The 23,044-nt window shown below is 35.6% G+C and overlaps 2 long non-coding RNA genes across 2 annotated transcripts in view; one reads left to right on the top strand and one right to left on the bottom strand.

Moving 5' to 3' along the window:
• LOC125753839 (uncharacterized) overlaps positions 1–23,044 on the bottom strand; it is a 92,927-nt gene that overhangs the window by 43,669 nt on the left and 26,214 nt on the right. The gene's annotated exons all lie outside the window — the stretch shown is intronic.
• Positions 1–23,044, top strand: part of LOC118352583 (uncharacterized) — a 79,938-nt gene that overhangs the window by 49,103 nt on the left and 7,791 nt on the right. The window contains exon 2 of the long non-coding RNA XR_004809911.2: positions 6,686–6,780. This is a non-coding gene — a long non-coding RNA (uncharacterized LOC118352583). The remainder of the gene's footprint in view (positions 1–6,685; positions 6,781–23,044) is intronic.

The raw sequence follows: 23,044 nt of genomic DNA, 5'->3' as shown, positions 1-23,044 counted from the left end.
AAAAGGCACCCAAATTGGCAAAGAAGAAGTCAAACTTTCACTATTTGTAGATGACATGATACTACAGATAGTAAACACAAAAGACTTCACCAAAAAGTTGCTAGAACTGGTACACGAATTTAACAAAGTCTCAGGATATAAAATCAATGTACAGAAATCCTTTGCATTTCTATACACCAATAATGAAGCTGCAGAAAGATAAATTAAATAATCAACCTCATTTACAATTACACCCAAAACAATGAGATACATAGGAATAAACCTAGCCAAAGACATAAAAGATCAGGGTACCTAGGTGGCTCAGTGGTTGAATACATGCCTTCAGCTCAGGTCGTGATCCCAGGGTCCTGGAATTGAGTCCTGCATTGGGCTCCCCACAGAAAGTCTGCTTCTCCCTCTCCCTATGTCTCTGCCTTTCTCTCTCTGTATCTCTCATGAGTAAATAAATAAAATATTTAATAATAAAAAAATACATAAAAGATCTGTACTCTGAAAAACCATAAAATACAGATGAAAATTGAAGATGACACAAAGAAATGTAAAAATATTCCATGCTCATAGATTAGAACAAATATCATTAAAATGTCTATATTACCCAAAGCAATCTACACATTTAATGCAATCTCTATCAAAATGCCACCAGTATTTTTTACAGAGCTAGAACAAGCAATCTTAAAATTTGTAAGGAACCACAAATGACTCTGAATAGCCAAAGCAACCTTTGAGGGGGAAGAAAAAAAGCAAAGGTGAAGGCATCACAATTACAGACCTCAAGTTATATTACAAAGCTGTAGTCATAATAACAGTATGGTACTGGCAGAAAAATAGACACATAGATCAATGGAACAGAATAGAAAACTTGGAAATACACCCAAAACTAAATGGTCAATTAATCTTTGACAAAGCAGGAAAGAATATCCAATGGGGGAAAAAAAACAGTCTCCTCAATAAATGGTGCTGGAAAAACTGAACAGTAACATACAGAAAAATGAAGTTGGGTTATTTTTTTACAACACAAAAATAAATTCAAAATGGGTTAATGACCTAAATGTGAGACCTGAAACCATAAAAATTCTAGAGGAGAACACAGGCAATAACTTCTTTGACATTAGCCATACCAACTTCTTACTAGATATATCTCCTGAGGCAAGGGCAACAAAAACAAAAATAAACTATTGGGATTTCACCCAAATAAATTTTTTTCAAAGTGAAGGAAACAATCAACAAAAACTAAAGGATATACTACAGAATGGAGAAGATATTTGCAAATGATACATCTGATAAAGGGCCAGTATCTAAGATCTATAAAGAACTTACCAAACTCAGCACCCAAAAACCAATCCAGTTAGAAATGGGCAAAAGACATGAACAGACATTTTTCTAAAGGAGATATACAGATGGCAACAAACACATTCAAAATGTTCAATATCACTCCCACCAGGGAAATAAAAATCAAAACTACAATAAGATATAACCTCATACATGTCAGAATGTCTGAAATTAACAATGCAGGAAACAACAGATGTTGAGCAGGATGTGGAGAAAGGGGAAATCTCTTAGACTGTTGGTGAGAATGCAAAGTGGTACAGCCACTCTGGAAAAGAGTAACTCAAAAAATTAAAAATAGAACTACCCTATGACCCAGCAATTGCACTACTAGGTATTTACCTAAAGGAAACAAAAATATTAATTCAAAGTGATACATGCCTCCTGATGAATATAGAAGCATTAACAACAATAGCCAAATTATGGAAAGGGCCCAAATGTCTATTGACTGAAGAATGGATAAAGAAGATGGAATATTACTTAGGCATGAAAAAGAATGAAATCATGTCTTTTGTAACAATGTGAATGGATCTAGAGAGTATAAAGTTGAGCAAATAAGTCAGAGAAAAATATGATATGATTTTACACATATGTATAATTCAAGAAAGAAAACAAACAAACATAGTGTGTGTGGGGGGGGGAGAAAGGCAAACCAGGAAACAGACTCTTAGCTATAGAGAGCAAAGTGAGGGTTGCTGGAGGGGAGGTGGGAAAAGGGACGGGTTAAATGGGTAATGGGGATTAAGAAAGGCACTTGTGATGAGCAGACAGGGTTGTATGAAATGTATGGAAGTTTCTACACCTGAAACTAATATTACACTGTATAGTAACTATCTGAAATTTAAACAAACACTTGAAAAAAAAAGTGAAGTTCAAATTAGCTTGTTTCTTCAAAGGACCCCAGTGTGAAACTGGCAGACTGCTCCCATTAACTTTGTGGTATACAGCCTAAGTAAGTAGGTAAAAAAGAAGCTCAAATCGCCATATTAAATGGTGAGATGGCAAAACCAAGCTAGGTCGCCTTTATTTAAAAAAGCTGAAGTCCAGAAATGGTAGCTAGCTAATACAAACTATCAAAACCTACATTCCTCTCAGTAAAACATAAGGTAGTTTTTACCTGTGGTGCCAGAACCTACATTATAATATGGTTTGAGCCTTTGAGGTCTTTGATAATCTAGAAGGTTATTGAACCAATTTTTTACTAATGTTCAGAATATGTGCTCTACATATGATTTATAGAGGCTACCAGCATATCTTATAGATGTGCCCAATTGAGGAACTACAATTGGAGAAAAGGAGTGGAAGAGCTAGAGCACAATGTTAAGTCCTAATTATCTTTGCTTTTCAAAATCAGACAAGATAATTAAGTGCAACAAAACCTTACAGCCTTTGCTAGAATTTCTCAGTAGATCACCTGCACACTAGATACATTAGAATTAACTTAAGTGCCAACCATGAATTTCCTGGCCCTTACTACCCGATAAACTAAATCAAAATCTCTGCAGGCTTACCTGGTATACATTAGTGTTTGAAAGCCACTGCTGATTGAACAACAATCATTCATTCATTTGCTAATGCATTCATCTGTGCCTTCAGTTAACAGAGAATTTTGGAATGCCCACTGCAGCAAGGAACTGCATGTCACTGAAGAGAAATCAGAATTAAGACATTGTGACTGGTTAGTCCAGTTTATATTTTAACAGAGGAGATGAGAAATCTATAAAAATCAATTTAATACTGTTAAAAGTCTAGAACACATAGAATTCTGTAAATCCTGTAAAGTGCTTTGACATGAGATATTTCATTTTAACCTTGTAATATCTCAATCGCTACTTCTAATGTTGTGCTCATTAAGACCTATACTACTTCATCAATGTTTGCATACCCATGAGACCATTAAGTCCCCAAGAGTAGGGGCCTGAATTTATTCACCTGGATATCTCTTGAACAATGAACAGTAGGGCACACACAACCAAATGCGAAGTTTGTTAAACTGACTAAGATGTATTATTATGCTTTATAGTACAGGCAACTTTAATATGTTGAAAAATTCTCCAATTCCACAACTTTCTAAAGATCCATTTTATTTCCTTATTCTGTTCGTGTCCTCATATGTCTTCCTAAAATTATTTTGGTATCAACTTTATTCAAATCCAATCATCTTTTGACCATTTAACAGATTGTATATACTGTTTTAAGTGCTTGAGATAATTAAATAAATGACAGACTCTGTTTAGAAGGGTGTTGTGTGCTAGTGAGGGAAACAGACACATTAATTAATATTATTCAATAAGAAAATCCCTATGATAAATTATAGTAAACAACACTTTAAAAACAAAAGCAGGGAACAATCATTTAAACCCATGGGAGGATGTCAAGGTATATTTCATTATTTTGTTTAATTTTAATGCTTATTTAATTTATTTTTAACATTTTTCCGGTATCTCTTTATGAATGTGTATATATACATATATATACAAGTTTATATAAAGAGGACCATATTATATATGCTCTTTCAATAGAGACATGATTCTATAAATAACTTTTTCTTTATTTTCTATCATCCTCTTACAGTCATTCCAAGATAACCAGTGTTGATTAAATTCCATGCTTTTGTTTTTAAGGGATAGATTTCCAGCAGTGGGATTGCCAGATTGAAGGGTATATGTGGTGTTAAAACAAAAATTGCACCAGACAAAGCTAATCAGACACTGAAAACTTTATTCAAAGCTATTGCAATAGGGGAGAGAGAACACAACTTAAGTCCACTCAATTCTGCTGAAACAAAAGGAGTGTTTAAGAGCTGGGATGGGACTACAGAAATCACAAGCCATCTGTTTGCTCATTAGCTTAACCCAAAGGAAAAGTACACAGTCCTCATATCTTCATGACAGGAGATAACTTTACAACTTGAAGGAAGGCAGCCACTGAAATTACGTTCCTACCATCCACAGAGATTAGGGGGAAGGGTACTATCTTCCCAGATGAGTACATTTCAAAAGGATGGCTCCCAGATCCTTGAGAAAGATAGCCCTCGTTGTAAAACTGACAAAAGACTTTTGAAAAAATTTACACCTCAAAGGGGCAGAGAAAGATTTACAGTTACAAGCTTTCCAAAGCAAATACTCTAAGAGAATAGGGCCCTCAGTGGTTAGGACATCTGGATTCTATAAGGGCCACAGTGAAAAGGAGATCAGGGGCCAGGAGACAGGAAGAAATCTGTCAAAAGTTCAATCAAGCTGAGGGAAACATTAGGCCATTTTAGCCAGTAGATTTGATTTTATTGGCTATCACCAGATTGATTATTTTTATCAAAGGTCTATAACAATTCACATTTTACCATTTCCCCACCTTCTCAACATTAGAAATACAACTAATTTTATGTCCTTACATTGTGATTGGTAAAAAAAGGAATATTTTATTTTTGTTTGGACTTTTATTTCCCTGACTACTAAGAAGACTAAATATCTTTTAGCCATTTAATTAGATGCTTCTTGTAAATTTCATATCTTTCCATTTTGTCTTCATTTTGGTTGGCCTGTCTTTTTATTTTCATTGTTAATATTTTTAATCTTATTTGTTTATGGACTTTTATTACCTTTGCTATATAACTACTTATTTGTTATTCATTTTGGTTAAAACATTTTTTTTTAAGATTCGCTCTATTTATTCATGAAAGACACACAGAGAGAGAGAGAGAGAGAGAGAGAGAGAGGAAGAGACACAGGCAGAGGGAGAAGCAGGCTCCATGCAGGGAGCCCAACATGGGACTCGATCCCAGGTCTCCAGGATCATGCCCTGGGCTGAAGGTCGGTGCTAAACCACTGAGCCACCTGGGCTGCCCTGGTTAAAACATTTTTTTTGACTGATTGCCTGGAGCCAGGTTGAGGGGAAAGGATTAACTGCAAAAGAACAAGAGGAACCTTTTGGGATGATGTACTATATCTTAGTAGTGGTGAGGCTTACATGAGTTTGTATATTTGTCAAAAGTCTTCAAACTATACACTTAAACTGGCTAAATTATATATAAATGATACCTCCATAAAGTTGGGGGAGGGGAATTAGAAAAAAATCCTTAACACATAGAACAATTAAGGTTTGTGTATTTCATTGTATGCAAATTTTATACATCAAAAGAAAACCCTAGCAAATATTGAATTCTAATTAACAATTTACATACTGAAATATTTAGGGGATATGTTGCCTTCAAGTTCTTTTGAAATGCATTAAAAATATAAAATGAATTAATGGATGGATAAAGGGAAAGGTAGATATGACAAAACAAATGTTTTATCATTTATATAAATGATAGATGTTGATATAATAATTGTTAATTGTAGGTCTAAGTAGGAGTATATGACTGTTTTGCAAAAACTTTCATAATAAATATATATAATAAAAATATATCCTGAACACCTAAGTTGCTATATAGTATACTAAAATTTCTTATAAGACTTTACTGCTTTAGGCAGAATTATAAGATCACCCTCAAGATTCCTAGCCCCTGACATACCCTCATCTTCTTCCATTTATTCAATCAAACAGGAATCTAGTTGCTTTGAGAAGGGACTTTGTAGATGTAATTAGCATCTCAAATCAGGTAAGTTTCAGAAAGGGAAATTATCCTCAGTGAGGCTAGTCCCTTTTCAGGCTCTTTCTGGCTCCAGTATTGATTGGTCCAGTTGTTATGCAATATAATGAGGACTCATTGTTCTGCTTCACCATTTTTGGTATATTGGCTTGATCTTGTAAGAGGATTAAAGTAGAAGACATACTAGAGCAAACTCAGTTTCCCTCTCCTCTCTTTTCTCCTTGTCTCCTACCTCTTTTCTTCTTTCAGTCTTTATATATTTAGTTACTTCCCTCTCTCTCCTGAAGGTTAACTAATAATAATATGTAACAATAATTATAATAACTTATAAAAGCAGCTCTCAAAAGCATCCTTCTTGGAATTCCCCAATGATCTCAAGCAAGAGGCATTAAAGAAGAAGGTGAGAGGGAGAATGAGAATCTCCAATCAGTCCAGTGAATACTGCTACTGGACCAAATCCACCAGACCCATGCCTCTTCTTCTCAGCCCATAAAACTATAATCCCACTTTGACTTGTGAAGTCAGCCACTCTTCAGATGCTCCCTCATGCTCATCAGATGAATAAAGTGTCTGAACTCTATTTGAGTCACTTAAACTTTTTTTTTCACTGATACTGTTTAGGCTTATCACTTTATAGCTGCAAGATGGTTGCCACATTTTCTGGAAGGGCATGAAGTAACAATGTCTAAGGACAGAGGATGTTTTCCTCCTGTGTTTATTTTAAGGAAGAAACTTTATCTGAGAGACTGAGTCATACTTCTCCCTCAGATCCCAGTGGCCAAGACTGAATCACAGTCTGAAGTCCTACTTCAATGGAAGCTAGCAAGGTGACTATTCAATATTTTTAGCTGCTCTGTTGGGAGGTAAGTAAACAAGAAAGAAATCCTGAGGATGGGAGGAAGGGCTGTAAGGTATGTAGCCAGAAGTGCACAGCGCCACATTTTTCCAAAATGTTATTGAATATGTCATATCATTTCAAGTTAGTATGTTCAATTTTTCAAGTGCACAGACACAATTCTATGACACTCTTTCCTAATATTTTGATTGCAATTAGAGGAGTTTTCAAGTAAAGCCAAACTATTTCAACATACTTTAAATAAGAGATTATTTTCCTGTTTGAAAATCGGCTTGAAGAAAGGCTCTTCATAAGAAATTTAAATGCTGGCATACAGCTGCTTGAGCAAAATAATCAGCATCAATACAAACAGAACATGTTATCAAAAGTGAAACAAAATGGTTAACTTGTACATTAATATCATTAACAGTAAGGGCCATGTGCTAGCCCTGAAACCAAACTAGGAAACCAGAACAGTCTCCCCCTTTGTGTCTTCTATTGTTTGAGGATGTGTTTCTGTTCAGGTCAATATGCATCATAGGTACCTTGCTAGTGAAATAAGCAGTGTTGCTAAGCAACAGGTGAAAAAAATGATGTTAGAGAAAGCCATCTCTTTAAAGCAATAGCTGACAAGAGAGCGGTTGCTAAGTGTCATTTAACATACATGAAAATTGAACCTTGTGATCATCTGCAGTTCAGTGTGTCAAGCTGCTCTGCACTGCTAACATTTTTAAAGTTGAATGAAAGGTAATCAAGAGGATGAAATGTGGACCCTTCCATCATGCTGTAGGTAGCTCCGAGAGGACAGCCGATCAATGATTCCCACATGTTGACGTATTCTGAGATGTAAGTTGCCAATCAGTAATCACATTATTGGTTTCTCCCCCCAATGTCGCCTCTTCCTGTTTCTTCTTTTGGCTCATATTTGAAAAACATGTATCTGATAAAGAACTGGTATTTGGAATATATAAAGAACTCACAGAACTGAAGAAGGAAACAAATAACCCAATTTAAAAATAGGCAAAAGATTTTAATAAATATTTCACCGAAGAAGATTAAAACTTTAAAAGTAGATGGCAAATAAATATATGAAAAGAAGTGCAACATCAATAATTAGAGAAATCCAAACTGAAACCATAGTGACATACCTCTTCACATCTATAGCAATGGCTAAATAAACCAAAACAAAACAGTCAAAAAACTCCAAACCTGAAAGTACCAAAAATTGCTGAAGGTATAGAGTAACTGTAACTTTCATACATTTTGGTAGAATGTAAAATGGTACCATCACTAGGGAAACCAGTTTGGGAGTTTTCCTATAAAGTTAAACATACACTTAACAAACAACTCAGTAATTCTGCTCCCAGATATTACTCAAAAGAAATAAAATTTTATGTCCTCCCAAGGACATGCGTGTAAATATTTCTAACTGGTTTTATTCTTAACATTCCAAAAAATGGAAATACTTCAAATATCTATCAACTGCTATGTGGAAAAACCAACTCATAAATGCATACAACAGAATCCTACTCAGAAACTCAAAAGAACACATCATCAATATTTGCAACAATATAGATGAATCTCCAATGCATTGTACCAAATGTAAAAAAGCCCCCCCCCCCAAAAAAAATCCTCATATTATATACTTCATGGCAGTGGCAGTTTGGAAAAGTCAAAACCGCAAGAGACAGAAAACCAATCAATAGTTGCCAGGTACTGAGAGTGAAGGGAAGTGATTGTCTAAAAGGGGGATGAGAGAGCTTTCAGTGGTGATAGAAGTGTTCTATATGTTGATTGTGATGGTGATTATGTGACCTGTGTATTTTTTCAAAATCCATAAACACTACACTTCAAAAGGATGAATTTACTTACTGCAACGATATTATACCTTAATAATTCTGACTTCTGACTCCATAAAATGACAAGAACAAAACTCAGTTACTTAAAATCATTTACTCTCACAAATCTGTAGGTCATCGGGGAGATTTTGCCTCAGGTTGATATTACTAAGAGGGTTCTGCTCCTTATTGCTCTCTCTCGGGACCATTGGGCTGTCTGGGGCATGATTCTTCTTGTGCATTCATAAGGTTTTCCAACATCTCATGACTAAATAAAACACTTGGTGAGCCCAAAATCAAGAAGAGATCAAACTACTGAAACTCCACTCTGCCCTGTATCTTCCTATCCCTGAAAGAGTAGAGAATTAAATCCAATTCAAAAATACTGTACTACTCAAAACAGGTTGGTCATGCACAATTTTAAGGAGCTTTTGGTGAATCAGGGTTATGGAAAATTAGAGGAAGGTGACATTAGCTACTTCCCACAAACACCTCAGCAGGTTATAATGAAAGCAAATTTCAGAACAAATTTTACCACATACCAACATTTATGGAATGAATATGATTTAGAAGAAGGAACAAAATGGTTACATAACCTGTTCTGTCAGTTTGATAAATGCCCATTTTTCTCTCTCTCTCTTTGGATACTGATCTGATCTTGCACTAATAGTTGAGGCAAATATAACTATATTCTAGATGCAAAATTCTATGCACTGAAAGGCAGCTTATAATTATCGTGAGCCAACCAAAATCCTCCATGCCAATAGATGGAGAAAGAATTCTTTCAGAATCGAAGTCTTTAGCACCCTTCTCAAGCACGTAAGCTATCAGGTTTGCTAAGTGCATATATCCTACTCAATTAATGTGGAGAGTGTGTCTAAAATGTTTGAGCTAATCTTCTTATCTTTATTTTCACTGTTTTCATCAATGAGATCCCATTTCTAACATTCATTATGCGAATTAGCAAACCACTAACTAATTTCAGCTGTAAATCCCTGTATCAAAAATTCAATTGTTGAGTGCCTTAAATAATGCAGTACATGTACTTCAGAAGTAGCTGCTTCTAAAATGGAGCTGTTCTGATTAAAAAGGATAAGTGACAATGCCAAAGATGTGAATCCTTGATTGCAGCAATTGACAGCACCTAATATGTAGATTGCCTGACACTAATTAATACATATAAAATACCACAGTGACTATGCCGCAGTATTTAAAACAAATTGCCCAGGGGAAATGTTTAAGTGTTTATGGCAACATTATTCAAAAATATCTATATGCCCAAAGGAGAGTGGGTAAATAAAATTATGCAATATTCCAATAATAGAATACTACAAAACAAGAAATATACATAAAAACATTGATGAATTCCACAAATGTTATGTTGAGTGAAATAAACCAGACATAAGAGAGTAAACACTACTTCTCTGGTTCCACTTCTAGAGAGTTCAAAAATTGGCAATGCTAATGTATGGTGATAAACCTTCTCCCCCTTGCGGTCAGGCTGGAGTAGTATTGATCCCAACAAGAATGAGAAAACTTGCAGGGTGTTGGAGATTTTCTCTATCTGAATGGGACAGACTGCATTAAGGGTGTATACATATGTAAAAAATCATTAAGCAATAGACTAATGATCTGTGCCCTATATGCACCTCATTGTATACATTTTATACCTTAACTGAAACATGAGAAACCCAAAAGTTTTTAAAGTAAACTATAACCATAATATTGGTATAAAACCTCATTCTAGTTTCAGTGGACCTAAATATGGGCAGCAAATTATTATTTACTGTGAATGGTAAATGAGAAAGAGAAGTATCTAATTATTACTTCAGAACTACACTCTGGAATTCACAGGAATTCTGGAAAGTTGTTCTCATCATCCATGCACCAAGACTCCTATTCACTTCTGCCTCATGCTTGGACTCATTTCTCTCTGATGACCTGTAAGTACCAATATAGATGTAGACCTCTTGGTAGCTATACCTCCATCCCCAAACCTCTTCCCTATTAGAATTGGTTAATTCAAACTCTGTGTTCTTGTAGTGATTTTTCTTAAATTTGACAGGCTAATTATTTTATGTGAGATAATTTTTCTCATAGTGCTTCCTCCCTCAAAAGATTTATGGAGGTCTAGAATTGTGTCCGATGTGGCATTTTTATTACCAGAAACAAAGAATGCCTGCACGTAACAGGACCTGCTTGTATGTATTTAAAGGAGTAATTTCCTCTCACACTTTCAGAAGCTCACAGAAAGGGTCTTCAAGGTTATGAGTCCACCCTCTAGGATCTATGGTGAGGAAGAACTGAGCTTTACCCTGGTTATCAACATTTTCATTGTACCACGGTAGGAGTCAATAGGCTATTTCTTTGTCTGTAGTGGATCTGTGCAATTTTTGGTTTTACTGTTACTGTCTAACATCAGACAAGCTTCATCAACTGCCTGAAGAACAGCAAGGACCTTCTAATTAGTTTCTCTGTATCTGGTTTATCCCCAATTCCCCGACTCCTCATAAGCTCTACAAACCACTTTTTTTTAATCCTTTTTTTTTAATTTTTAAAGATTATTTATTTATTTATTCATAGAGATGCAGAGAGAGAGAGAGAGAGAGGCAGAGACACAGGCAGAGGGAGAAGGAGGTTCCATGCAGGGAGCCCGACGTGGGACTCGATACAGGGTCTCCAGGATCGTGCCCTGGGCTGCAGGCGGCGCCAAACCGCTGGGCCACAGGGGCTGCCCTACAAACCACTTTTAACCACAACAGACCAAAGGATCTTTCCATAGTGCTAGCTGAGCATCCTGGCCTAAGTGACCTTCCTTTTTATTCTCAGAACTGTGCTCATAATAACATAAATTCTTGTTTGCACATCTATCATCAGCAATACACCATAATTCAGGTGAAGGACTTTGTTTTCCTTAATTTTCTTTACCTAGCACCTAGGACAGGCTAATATAGAGTAGGTGCTCATGAATTAAATAAATGAATAAATAAAAAGCCTTTATATATTCCATATACAATCAGTCCCAGTGATCAGAAGATCTTTACAGAAAAGTCTGCTGAACCCCTTCTACATCATTTAGGCTCTTTAGTATATGTGTGTGTGTATATGTATAAAATATTTTCCATGTATTAAAACATATATGTAATTGGATCTGAACTTTTCATTGTTAGTACAATTTTACCAATTATTTCTGTGTCACTTTGTATTCAGAGTTTGTTCTTCTAAATATATTAGAAACTTTGGGGGGGGGGATAATTTATCTATTGTGCCTTGTTACATATTCTTATATACATATCATGCTTAGTAAAATACTATATTCAATAATCACATATAACTGTGATAATTACTATAACTTAACAAAAGCTTACTTTTGTTCCAAATTTGACCAATTGCTGTTAAAGTTTAATTTACAAAATTAAATGTAAATTTCCATAAAACAGCAGAAGTTTATACCTACTATGTGCAGCCCCTTCTAATCTACCAGGTGATTCCCCAAAGCCCCACACAGACCCAAAATAGGACATATAAAATGTCATCTTTTCCCACAAGGATCTCATAATTTAAAGAAGAAAACAGCCAACCACAAAGTGATTTAATATGGAGGAGTGGACATCTGGGTGTCATGTTCTCATTTCCATGCTAGTGGATTGTTTGATGGTTGATTTAGCACAGAGGTTGAAACTACATTGAGACTGTGAATGACTCTCCTTATAAACAAGAAAATGAAAATGGAATATGATGAAGTTGATTTGTAGAAAGAAACAACTATTCTTATAAGTTAAAATTTTTCCATGGCACATGTAATTCAATACCAAAACCCAGGTAAGAGTAATGAAATGTTTGCAAAGCACATTGAGTTACTTGAAAATAAGGATTGCATGACCATAAGGCATGATGAAGAACACAAAAACACCAGAAAAGGTATTTCTAAAATCTAATTTCAGGAAAAATACTGTTCTTTATTATCTTAATGTAACTTGAGTAGCCCCTGTGATCTCAGTGCCAAGCCAGCTTTTTCCAAAAATGAAATGTTTCTTTGCCTTAGCTGTATTCTTCAAAATGATTTGGGAGAGGGCAAGTTAGTCAGTAACTTATCACTACAGAGGAAGAAAAGGAGAAGCCACAGAATGTCCTGACTGAAAGAAATGGATGAGATAGCATCTTCTTAAACATTTTCTACTTATAAAAGAAACATTTCATAGTATATGTCAAACAACAGATAAAAGTTTGGAAACAAAAATAACATTTAGTTCCTCAAAAATAGCCATAGATCTTTGATCAAATTCTACAGCAACCATTCCACAGAATTTTGTTAGAATTGTGCTTCATTTAGAATTGCACATTTGCTGTCATATATTTTCACATACCCAACACATAACACATACACATTTTAAAAGCAGGGAATTCACTCTGAATAATGCCTCCCTTCTCATCCTTTTGCTTTGACATTTCAATTTCTGGGTGATTTCCAAAACAGAAAATGTTTATTTGGCTCTGCCAAGAGACACAAATAGTTAAAGTAAAGAGCACCTAACTACTTTTCAATAGTAAGCAGGGTTCGTTAGCAAGTATTGTCTTGCTTAATCTCCTTGGGCTTGGAGGTACACGTCTGCCAATAACCCCAATGCACCTCTTACCTTTGAGGATCCTTAAATACTCTGGTGCAACCAAGGCAGTTGTCCGGTCATTCTATCTCAAGGTCAGAAGCAAACATTGACGTAAAACTAAATCATTTCCAAATGTTATCCTTGGTTACTCAGAAATGCAACAACAAAACTTCACTTAAACTGGTCTTTCATCACAGGTGATACACTTTAAGAATATGAAAGTATGTAGCATTGAGGCCACATAAATAGGATCAGTGCATCAGAACCCTGGGTGAGAGAATCCTCACTCAGTAACCTTCCTTTGGGTAAATCTACACAGAATGTCTGTGAGGCTTTCTTTCTCTGCATCACCCTTTTAATGGTTTGCCTCTCCCATCATCTATTTTGGGGCTCAGAACCTCAAGATCTAAACCTACCAGAACTCAGAGGTTGAGTGGGAGCTGTTAGTTTCATTATTATTAGCTCCAGCATTTCTTTCCTGGGCAAACCTGGGCAAATTACTTACCTTCTCTGTGTCTCAATTTCCTTATTGGCAAACTAAGAATTGCACATATAGGTGTATAAGCAGTGGTTAACAGTACAGGTGCTGAGCTAAACTGCTTGAATTTATATCCTGGCTCTGGTATTTACTAGTTCAGTTACTGTGAATAAGTTGCTTAACCTCTGGGTGCTTTAAAATTTTTCCCCATGTGTATGATAGATCATAGCGATCTTTATGAAATAGAAATATTTCAAATATTTCATTAATCTGTAAATGTTAAACATACCAGGAGTAGTTGATAAATATTAACTATTATTATCATTATTGTTATTTTTGTTGGAATTTCTGAGGGGACTGCCAAAAAACAGAGTTATTTATCCATAACTTATTAAAAAGATTCAAAATGAAACAGAGTAAACATAGAGGGCAAAATATTATCTTTCTTACTGGCTTTTGGCTTGAACTGTAGAATTATGCTGATTTACATTCCCTCTCGCCTTGCCCCATAGCAGCGTCCATGTGAGGCAGCCCCAGAAGACATGGAAGGATTTATGCTCTCAGTAGTGCTTTGGCTACTTTCGAGAGAAAGAAGAGAGTGCAGCTGAAGAAAGACAGCCCAGTTACTCTCCCCAGAGGCAGAATATGGAAAGAGGGGAGGAGAAACCCTCAGTTGGAATGCTTCAGCTCCATTCACAGGCAGGAAACCAGAGGAGGAAGTTTTCCCAAATAACATTCCCATCATCATCTACCACCCCTAGCACCAAGGATGTGCTCTTTTTAGAGGCATCCAGAACAGGGCTCTTACCTCTTCCTCTAAATATTTTTTTTTCTTTTTGATATCCATGTGTATTAATTAAAAACTATGGAGTTTAAATGTTTCTGTCCCTTAGCCATGTGTCAAATCCCTTTTTATCATGTATGCTTGCCAGCAGAAACTGGATTGGGGGTTTTATGGCATCATTTAAAAATAATTATTTCACATATGGTTACTGTCTTTCTTATGTCAGGCAAACAATTTGCCTTCTGCACTGCTGAAATAGGGATGTGGTCATAAATAGGAGTTCAGGCTGTTGGGAAAAAGGCTTTGCACTCACTGTGTTAACAAATGCCATGGATAGAGTTCACTTTGAGAGAGAAATAGTAAAACCAGTATGGAACATCTGAAACATGACAATGTAGATCAAAAGAAAGGGACATTCACTAGCAATGAAAATCTAAAAATAAGTTAGGATAACAATTCCATTTAAAATAGCATCCAAAAGAACAAAACACTTAGGAAAAATTGAATAAAAGGAGTGCAAGTCATGCTCATGGAAAATTATAAAATATCAGAAGAAATTAAAGAAGAGCTAACTAAATGGAAAGATACCTTATGGCTATGGATTGAAACATTGAATTTTTTTTTAAGATGGCAATACTCACCAAATTATCTATAGGTTAAACACAATTATCAAAATCCTAGTTTTTTTTTTTTAACAGAAATTGAACAGCTAAACCCAAGATTCACATGGAAATTAAGGAACCCAGAATAGCCAAAACAATATTTAAAAAGATGATCAAATTGGAAGGACTCATAATGCTAAATTGTGAAGCTTGTTATAAAGCTACAATAACAAAGACAGTATGTTCTGGCATAAGGGTAGACAAAGAGATCAATGGAATAGAACTGAAAGCCCAAAAGTAAGCCCTTACATTGTGGTCAATTATTTTTTAACAAAGTTATTAAGAAGATTTAACAGGAAAGAAGTAGCCTTTTCAGAAACTAGTTCTGGAACAATTTGCTATCCACATGTGAAAAGTTGAATTTGGACAAGACAAATAACCCAATTAAATATGGGTAAAAGATTTGAATAGATATCTCTCCAAAGAAGATATACAAATGGCCAATAAGCACTTGAAAAGATGCTGCATCATTATCCAGGAAATGCGAATTGAAACCTGAATAAGGGGCACCAGAATAAAGGTCTCCTTCAGCTCAGGTCTGATCTCAAGGCCCTGGTATCCAGCCCTGTGTCAGGCTCCTCACTTAGCAAGGAGTCTTCTTCTCCCTCTTCCTCTGCCCAGATGCCCTTGCTCATTCTCTCTTTCTCTCTCTCAAATAAATAAATAAAATATTTTTTTAAAAACCCATAATAAGATGCCATTTCTTACCAACTAGGATAGCCATAATCAAAAAGTGTTCTTGTTATCTAACAAGAATATGGAAGAAATGGAACTCTCATACATTGCTGTGAGAAAGGAAAGGGTTCAGCCACTTTGGAAAACAGTTTAGTAGTTTCTTAAAACGTTAAATATTGAGTTGCTGTATGACCCAGCAAAATGTTGGTTCATACAAATAAACATATGGGAATATTTGCAGCAATATTATTTAAAATAACTAAAACCTAGAAACAATCCAAATGTTCATCAACTGGATAAAGAATATTTGTTCATCAACTAGATAAACAATATTTGAATATCTATAGGATGGAATGATATTTGGTAATAAAAAAGAACAAAGTATTTGTGCATGCTAAAACATGGATGAACCTCAAAAACAGTATGCTTAGTGAAAGAAGTCAGACACAAAAGAACACAAATTGTATTATTCCATTTATATAAAATGTCCAAAAAAGGCAAATATATATATATATATATAGAGAGAGAGAGAGAGAGAGAGAGAAAGAGAGAGAGAGAGAGAGAAAGTAGATTAGTATTTTTATAGGACTGTGAGTAGGAATGGGGAATGATTGGAGTATGCAATCTCTTTGTGGAGTGATGAAAATATTCCAGAATATGGTAGTGTTTGTAAAACTCTTTACATACAATAAAATTCATTGAATTGTGCAGTTAAAATGTATGAACTTTATGGTATATAAATTGTGTCTTATTCAAGCTGTTCCAAAAAAGAAAAGAACATTTTTTTCTGGACTAAGAGTGAAGCATTCTCTTAAAAAATATATCCTACATGTTTCACATTTGCTAAGTGATTATAAAGCAATGTCATATTTAGGATTTAAATTAATCTTTACAATTTCATAAAGTGGAAATTTTTATTTCTGTTTCACAGAAGAAACTGACTCAGAGAAGTCCATTTATCCACCATGATTTTACAGTAGATGAGGAACAACAAATCCAAATGCAATGTTTGTATTTTTAATTCCAAATAATCCACTATTTTGTTATTGAATTTGTTGCACTACAGATTGTCTCAAGTATGTTCAAGGGCTCAAATGCAGTAGAAGTTTATTTCTTCCCCATGAGAGATTTCAAAGCAAGCATCCCTAGTCAAGAATTAGGAGATCCAGACTCCTTTCATTTTGTGGCTCAACCATTTTCTAGGACTTCATCATCATCTCATTTACTGGCAACAGAGGAAAGAGGGCATGGAGGGTTTTTTTAAAAAAAGACTTTTCCTTGGAAGACACACTTTATCTCCTCACATTCTGTTGGCTAGAATTTCAGTCATACTTAAATGCAAGGGTAGCTAGAAGTGTAGACTGATTGTGGATCCTGAAAGAAGAGGTGAATGGATTTTGGTGAACAGCTAGCAATCTCTGCCACAGAAATGTAACCTTTAAGAAAAAGTGTTACTTGTGATCTGAAATGGCAAGTTTAAAGTCAAACTTGTCAAATGCATTCTCATATCCTTGTAGAATTAACTAAGGATATGATTTTTCTATAAAGAAGCAATCAGAAAAAAACCTAAACCTTCACTCTGAGTTTCTAACTTTGCTTATTAAGAACACAATACAAATCATGTTCCTTTTTTTAATTGCCTGGGTAACCAGGAATTATATGGTTCTAAGTTGACAGTGTTCAAGCATTGACTGAATCATCACTTAATCGGTTCATACTTCAGTTCTGTCATTTATTGCTATGCAATTTGGACATGTTATTTAATACTTCTGAATTTCAGATTCTCCATCTGCAGAAATGGAATAATAGACCTAACCTGTCAAGGGTTATCAGAAAAAATGAACATACCTAGAACATTAGCTGATGTGTCAGACACTTCACAAGTATTATTTTATCATTAGCTTTACCCTATAAGGTCCTTTTAAACACTGTTAGTCTATGGTTTGGTGATGAAAGACCTAAAACAATTTAATTTCTTTTATTTCTTCAGTGTATTCTTTTTCAGACACATTTTACTAAGATGCATAGCAATAATAATAATATATGCTTTCCTTCTTCTCACTCCTCCCCTCCTGAGTAATTAACTCAATGTGTATTTCGTTCTGCACATTCCAAAACGATAGTTTTTAATCATATCAAGTCCAAAAAAAAAAAAAAAGAAAAAAAGTCACATATGAGTCTTGCTGAAAAGACTGACAAATGATCATGTGAACACAACTTTTCCATTAAGATAGTTCTCCGGCTGGTAGATATGGACACTCTTTCTGAGTTTCTCATAGTTTGCAGACAGGTTCTCTCCTTTATTTCATGATGCAAGAAAGGAAGAGTATATTAGCTTTCTATGCTACAGCTTTCACTTGCTTCACCTTTCTCCCAAGAAAAATGTCAGAAGAAATCTTTACTTTCTATTGAATAAATTGACAGGAGCAGAGGTAATGAAATGCAGCTTCCTTTTAGAAAAGGAGAGATGATAATAGATATCTCTGGAAAAGTTTTCCTTTCTTTTGTTTTAATTTGGTTTTCTAAAAATTCTTTTTGTTTTGTTTTTTAATATTTTATTTAAATTCAATTTTTGAACATATAGTATAATATTCTGGGGGTTATCCCATCAAGTGCCCTCCTTAGTGCCGTCACCCAGCTACTCTATCCTCCCACCCACCTCCCCTTCTGCAACCCTTTGATTGTTTCCCAGAGTTAGGAGTCTCTCATGGTTTGTCTTTCTCTCTAATTTTTCCCCACTCAGTTTCCCTCCTTTCCCTTATAATCCCTTTCACTATTTCTTGTATTCCACAAATGAGCCGGCCATGGCTGCCACCAGCTGTCCTCATGACTACCTTCAAGTGCCTGGCTCTGTTGTGAGAAGCTCTTGATGTTCTTTGGGATCGTGGAATGAGGAGGGAGGTATAATCTCTTGCCCAGGCATAGCCTTACCCTACACTTCCCCAGTGTGCCATCCATCCCTCCACCTCCAGCTCATTGTCTCTTTCCTCTAGGCTCTTCATGTTCAAATAAGCAGACTTCAAGGGATATTGAAGATGGCATAACCCTCACCACCTAAACTGATACATACTCCAGTTACCAAAGATCCACTGTCTTTGCAAGTCTATGTGGTAGGAATGCAGGTCATTCCCAGACACTACTTCTCTTAACTAAAATCTCTCCTATTGTATAGACTTCAGCAGCATCAAAAGTGTCCACCAGCATTGTGACCCCACAATTTTCTGATTGAGTTGCACCTAAATTTTCTCACTTATCACAGGTAAGAGAGCCCTAATTCCTTGGAAGGGGAAAGAAGTCAAATGCCATTCTTTCTCACTCCTGGTGAGGAAAGCAGGAAAGAGATCGTTCCCACATTAAAAAAATCTCTCTCCAGGAAGACAAAGATTTCCTCTGGCCCTGCTGATAACCCATCTTTAGAGAGCAGGGAAGACATGATTAAAGAAAAGTGTTTCCATATAGGTTTTGTAATTTTGCAGTGGGCATGCTAGCTAGGGACATTTGAAATAGCATGTAGCACCTTTTTTCTTTTGCCTCCTTAGATTAATTATGCTTATGACCCTCAATCAAATGGACTCAAAGTCAAGGGGGAACATAAGAATCCCTGTGTTGATATCTCAGTATTACCATGGACACTTAGTATTTTACCACATTTTCCCTAACCTGAATTTGTCATCTTATAAAGGGCAGTACAGTCCATATAGTCATCTAAGTTAGGTTAAACGCTTAAGGAAGATGGAAGTTAAATAAATTAATGCATCAGCAAATACAATTAAAATGAGGTCTATCAACAGGATCAGGTGTTAGGAGACATAGAATAGTGGTACCTACTTAGCCTGAGATGAAAGGAGAGTCCCTGAGGAAGTGGCATTTGATCTGAGCATGGAGTTAATAAGGCAAGTGGACTAAAGGAGGAGAACTCTGAGATCTTAGGCAGGCAGCCAACACCATGACAATGAATGTAAAGAAAACCAAAGAGACAAGTAAGAAGTGAAGAGAGGACTTTGAGATAAAACTCTAGAGATGGGAAGGGAATCATAAGATCTACTTGGCCCTATTGAGGCTTTTGGACTGTAATCAAAGAACAATAGGATTCTATCAAGGTGTCAACAATGCCCTCAAGCAGGAAAGTGACATGGTAAAGTTTGCTTTTCAAGGAGCTCACTGTGGCCAATGTGTCAGTGTCAGTAAAGGTTTAAGAGGAGAGTAAAAATCAAAGTAAGGTGACCAGTGAGTAGGCTCTAATAGCAATTATTAACTTAATTAATAACAATTAGAACAAGAAATTAAAATTCATTCTAATAAAATTGTCTATGTTCTATTTATTGTACCAATACCATGGGCTATTTGGAACACAACTATAAAAGTATACATAATACTGAATTTATTTTACTTCTTCAATCAAGAAATATTTTTCATATTACTATGTAGCAAGCATTATGCAGAAAATCACTAAAGTAAATGACTGTAAGGTTCTGCTTGGGAAAAAAGGTCTTAGGTTACTGAAAGACTTAGACATGTACAAAACTAATTGAAAAATAATGTGACTATCTTGACAAAATAAGTAATTGATATGGGAGAGAGTGAAGAAAGAGTAATATTGATCCATCTTTCAACCTTTCATTGGTAAAATCTTTTTGAAAAATAAATCAACAATGGGATTTTTCCATTATGGTACATTTTTACAGGAAAGATTATTCTTTGCATACTATGGTTATCATTTGCTGGTTCCATGGTGGTTGCTAGGGATGAGGATTATGTAAGGGAGGAGCATGAGTTCACGTGTACATGAGTAGTCATTTTGTGAGGTGTCTGTTCCACTTCTTTATAAAGCTAATGTTGTTCACTTTAATAGGTCATGAATAAAATAAAACATTCTACAACTGCTATTAAAACTTGAAGACTGCCCTTTTCATAAAGATTTATTTATATATTTTTATCTAGTGGGCACAGTTAAATCATATAAACATAAATGTTTTTAAATATAATTTGTTATTTACACTTATCTCTGCCTTCTAAGATAGGAGAGTAAGTAGACAGAAAAGTAGCCTGGATAGAGAGCCCTAGAGTATGCTAACACAGAGGGGAAGCCATGAAGAATGCCAGAGGAAGAGCCATGAAGAGCAGAAAGGTAGTAGGAAAATCAAGAGAACATAATGTTCTTGAAACCAAGAGAAGAAAATGTTCCCAGAAGGAGGAATTGGTAAACAGAGTCAGATGGTTCTAAAAAGTGAAGATGAAAAAGAGTAATGACTGCTGCTTGCCAATGTGTCCATGGCAAGGACACATTGTGATACTGGGAAGAAGAGCCAGTATGAATGGTGACTAGTGCGAACTGACCTAATCAAAGAGGTGAAGAAGTGGAGAGCCTATTGAAAAGTGTTCAAAAAATTTCCTGTAAATGTGGAATGGAGAAAAATGAAGCCAAAGAGAGAAATGGTATGAGAGAGCATTTTCCCCCAAAAAAGAGGTTCAAAAACATATTTGTAAAGAAACGATAAGGAAGAAGATAAAGGGAAGTAGAGGGGGAGGAGGAGATGGGAAACATTTATTAACTACTTACTATGCCCTGGGCACTATTCTGAGAATTTTACAGGCATTAATTAATATCATCCTAATTACGTCCTACTATCCTATGATGTACATAATATTAATAACACATTTTGTAGACAATGAAACTGAAAGAGAAATTTGGCAAATGCTCTACAAAGCTATTAGTTCAGCTAATTGGTCTACACAGCTAGAAATAAGGGAAGCAATGCTCAATCAAGGCAGGTTCTACCTAGAGCCCACCCCTGAGCCACTATGTTATATCCTTTTGTAGAAAAGGGGGAAAGTGGATCATTCAAGAAAGAGAGAATACCAAACTGCTGACAGAAAGTTTAATCAATTAAAATCTTTGCAGAAGTGACTAAGCAAAAGATACAGGGCATCAGTCATGAGGTTGCCCTGTAGGGTGAGCAAGGTTCCCATATTTTACAGGAACCCAAGAGCTAGTAGAGAAAATATGCTGAAATGCAGGTAGGATTGTAGATAGAAAACAAAGAATTTCGGATCAATTTTTTTCAATACAAATTTAGAACATAATTGAAGAGGGAGGAGGAGTGGGGAGTGATGTGTTAGGGAGAAGAGAGTAGAAGAAAATGACATAGTATCATTGCCTTCTTAAAGATAACTTTACTACAAGATATCCGATCCTCAATGGAGAATATATAGAGATAATAAAAACAAGAATAAAATAATTATTTCTAATCCAGCCATCCGGAGAAAACCACTACTAATTTTCATTTTTATTTCCATGTATTTTATTATAACTGAACGGTGCAAAGGTTTTTGTAACCTGCCTTCCTTGTGTAACAATGACTGTTTTCTCTTGCCAATAAGTATCTTTCACTATTCTTCTAAGTATCCTTCTTTTTTTTTTTTTTTATCCTTCTTTCATTAATAAAGCTGTTCCATTGTGCTGGTGTACATTATTCAGTCAATTCAGTTCTGGGTGTTTAGATTCTTTCCAGTCTTTTGCTATTAGAAACAGTGAAACAGTGAACATCTTTATAGGTAAAGAGCAATGATCCTTTTGATAATGGGAAAGTGAACATACTAGGAAGTGTAATAGGATTTTTTGACTCAATAATGCATGCACTTAAGTTTATGATCAGGAATTTTAAAAATATTTTACGTATTTATTTGAGAGAGAGAGAGAGCAAGCACAAGTAAGGGTGAAAGACAGGGAGAGGGAGAAGCAGACCCCCTACTGAGAAGAGAGCCTGATGTGGGGCTCCATCCCCGGACCCCGGCAGCATGACCTGAGCCAAATGCACATGCTTAGCTGATTGAGCCACCCAGGCATCCCCTATGATCATGAATTGAAACAAAACATAAGTAGCAGTTCTGAACGTATCTTCTGCAATGCTCAGCTCCTCAATATACACACAGAGTAGGCAGATAGTTTGGTGTAATTTGAACTGCTGTTTAGTTAGATGAGGGTATCAAAGAAAAAGAGAGGAGGGAATAGAGGGTGTAAAATGAGGTGATTATGATACACTGTAGATGCTACACTGAATAAAGACGTAAGTGAATTTATGCGATGAGTAGGAAAAACAATGGAAGAGTCAAGTTGGTGGAGGTCTTAATAAGACAGACAAGTGGCTAAAAAGCAGGCAGATAGGTTAGAAGGAAAGCAGGTGGTAGTGAGAGTAGGAAGTTCAAGTAGGAATTCTGAGGGACAGTGCCCCGTAGCATGTAGTACGT

Source organism: Canis lupus, chromosome 27, assembly GCF_003254725.2.
Source record: "Canis lupus dingo isolate Sandy chromosome 27, ASM325472v2, whole genome shotgun sequence".
NCBI classification, from domain to species: Eukaryota; Metazoa; Chordata; class Mammalia; order Carnivora; family Canidae; genus Canis; species Canis lupus.
This window is presented reverse-complemented; position numbering and strand designations above follow the sequence as displayed.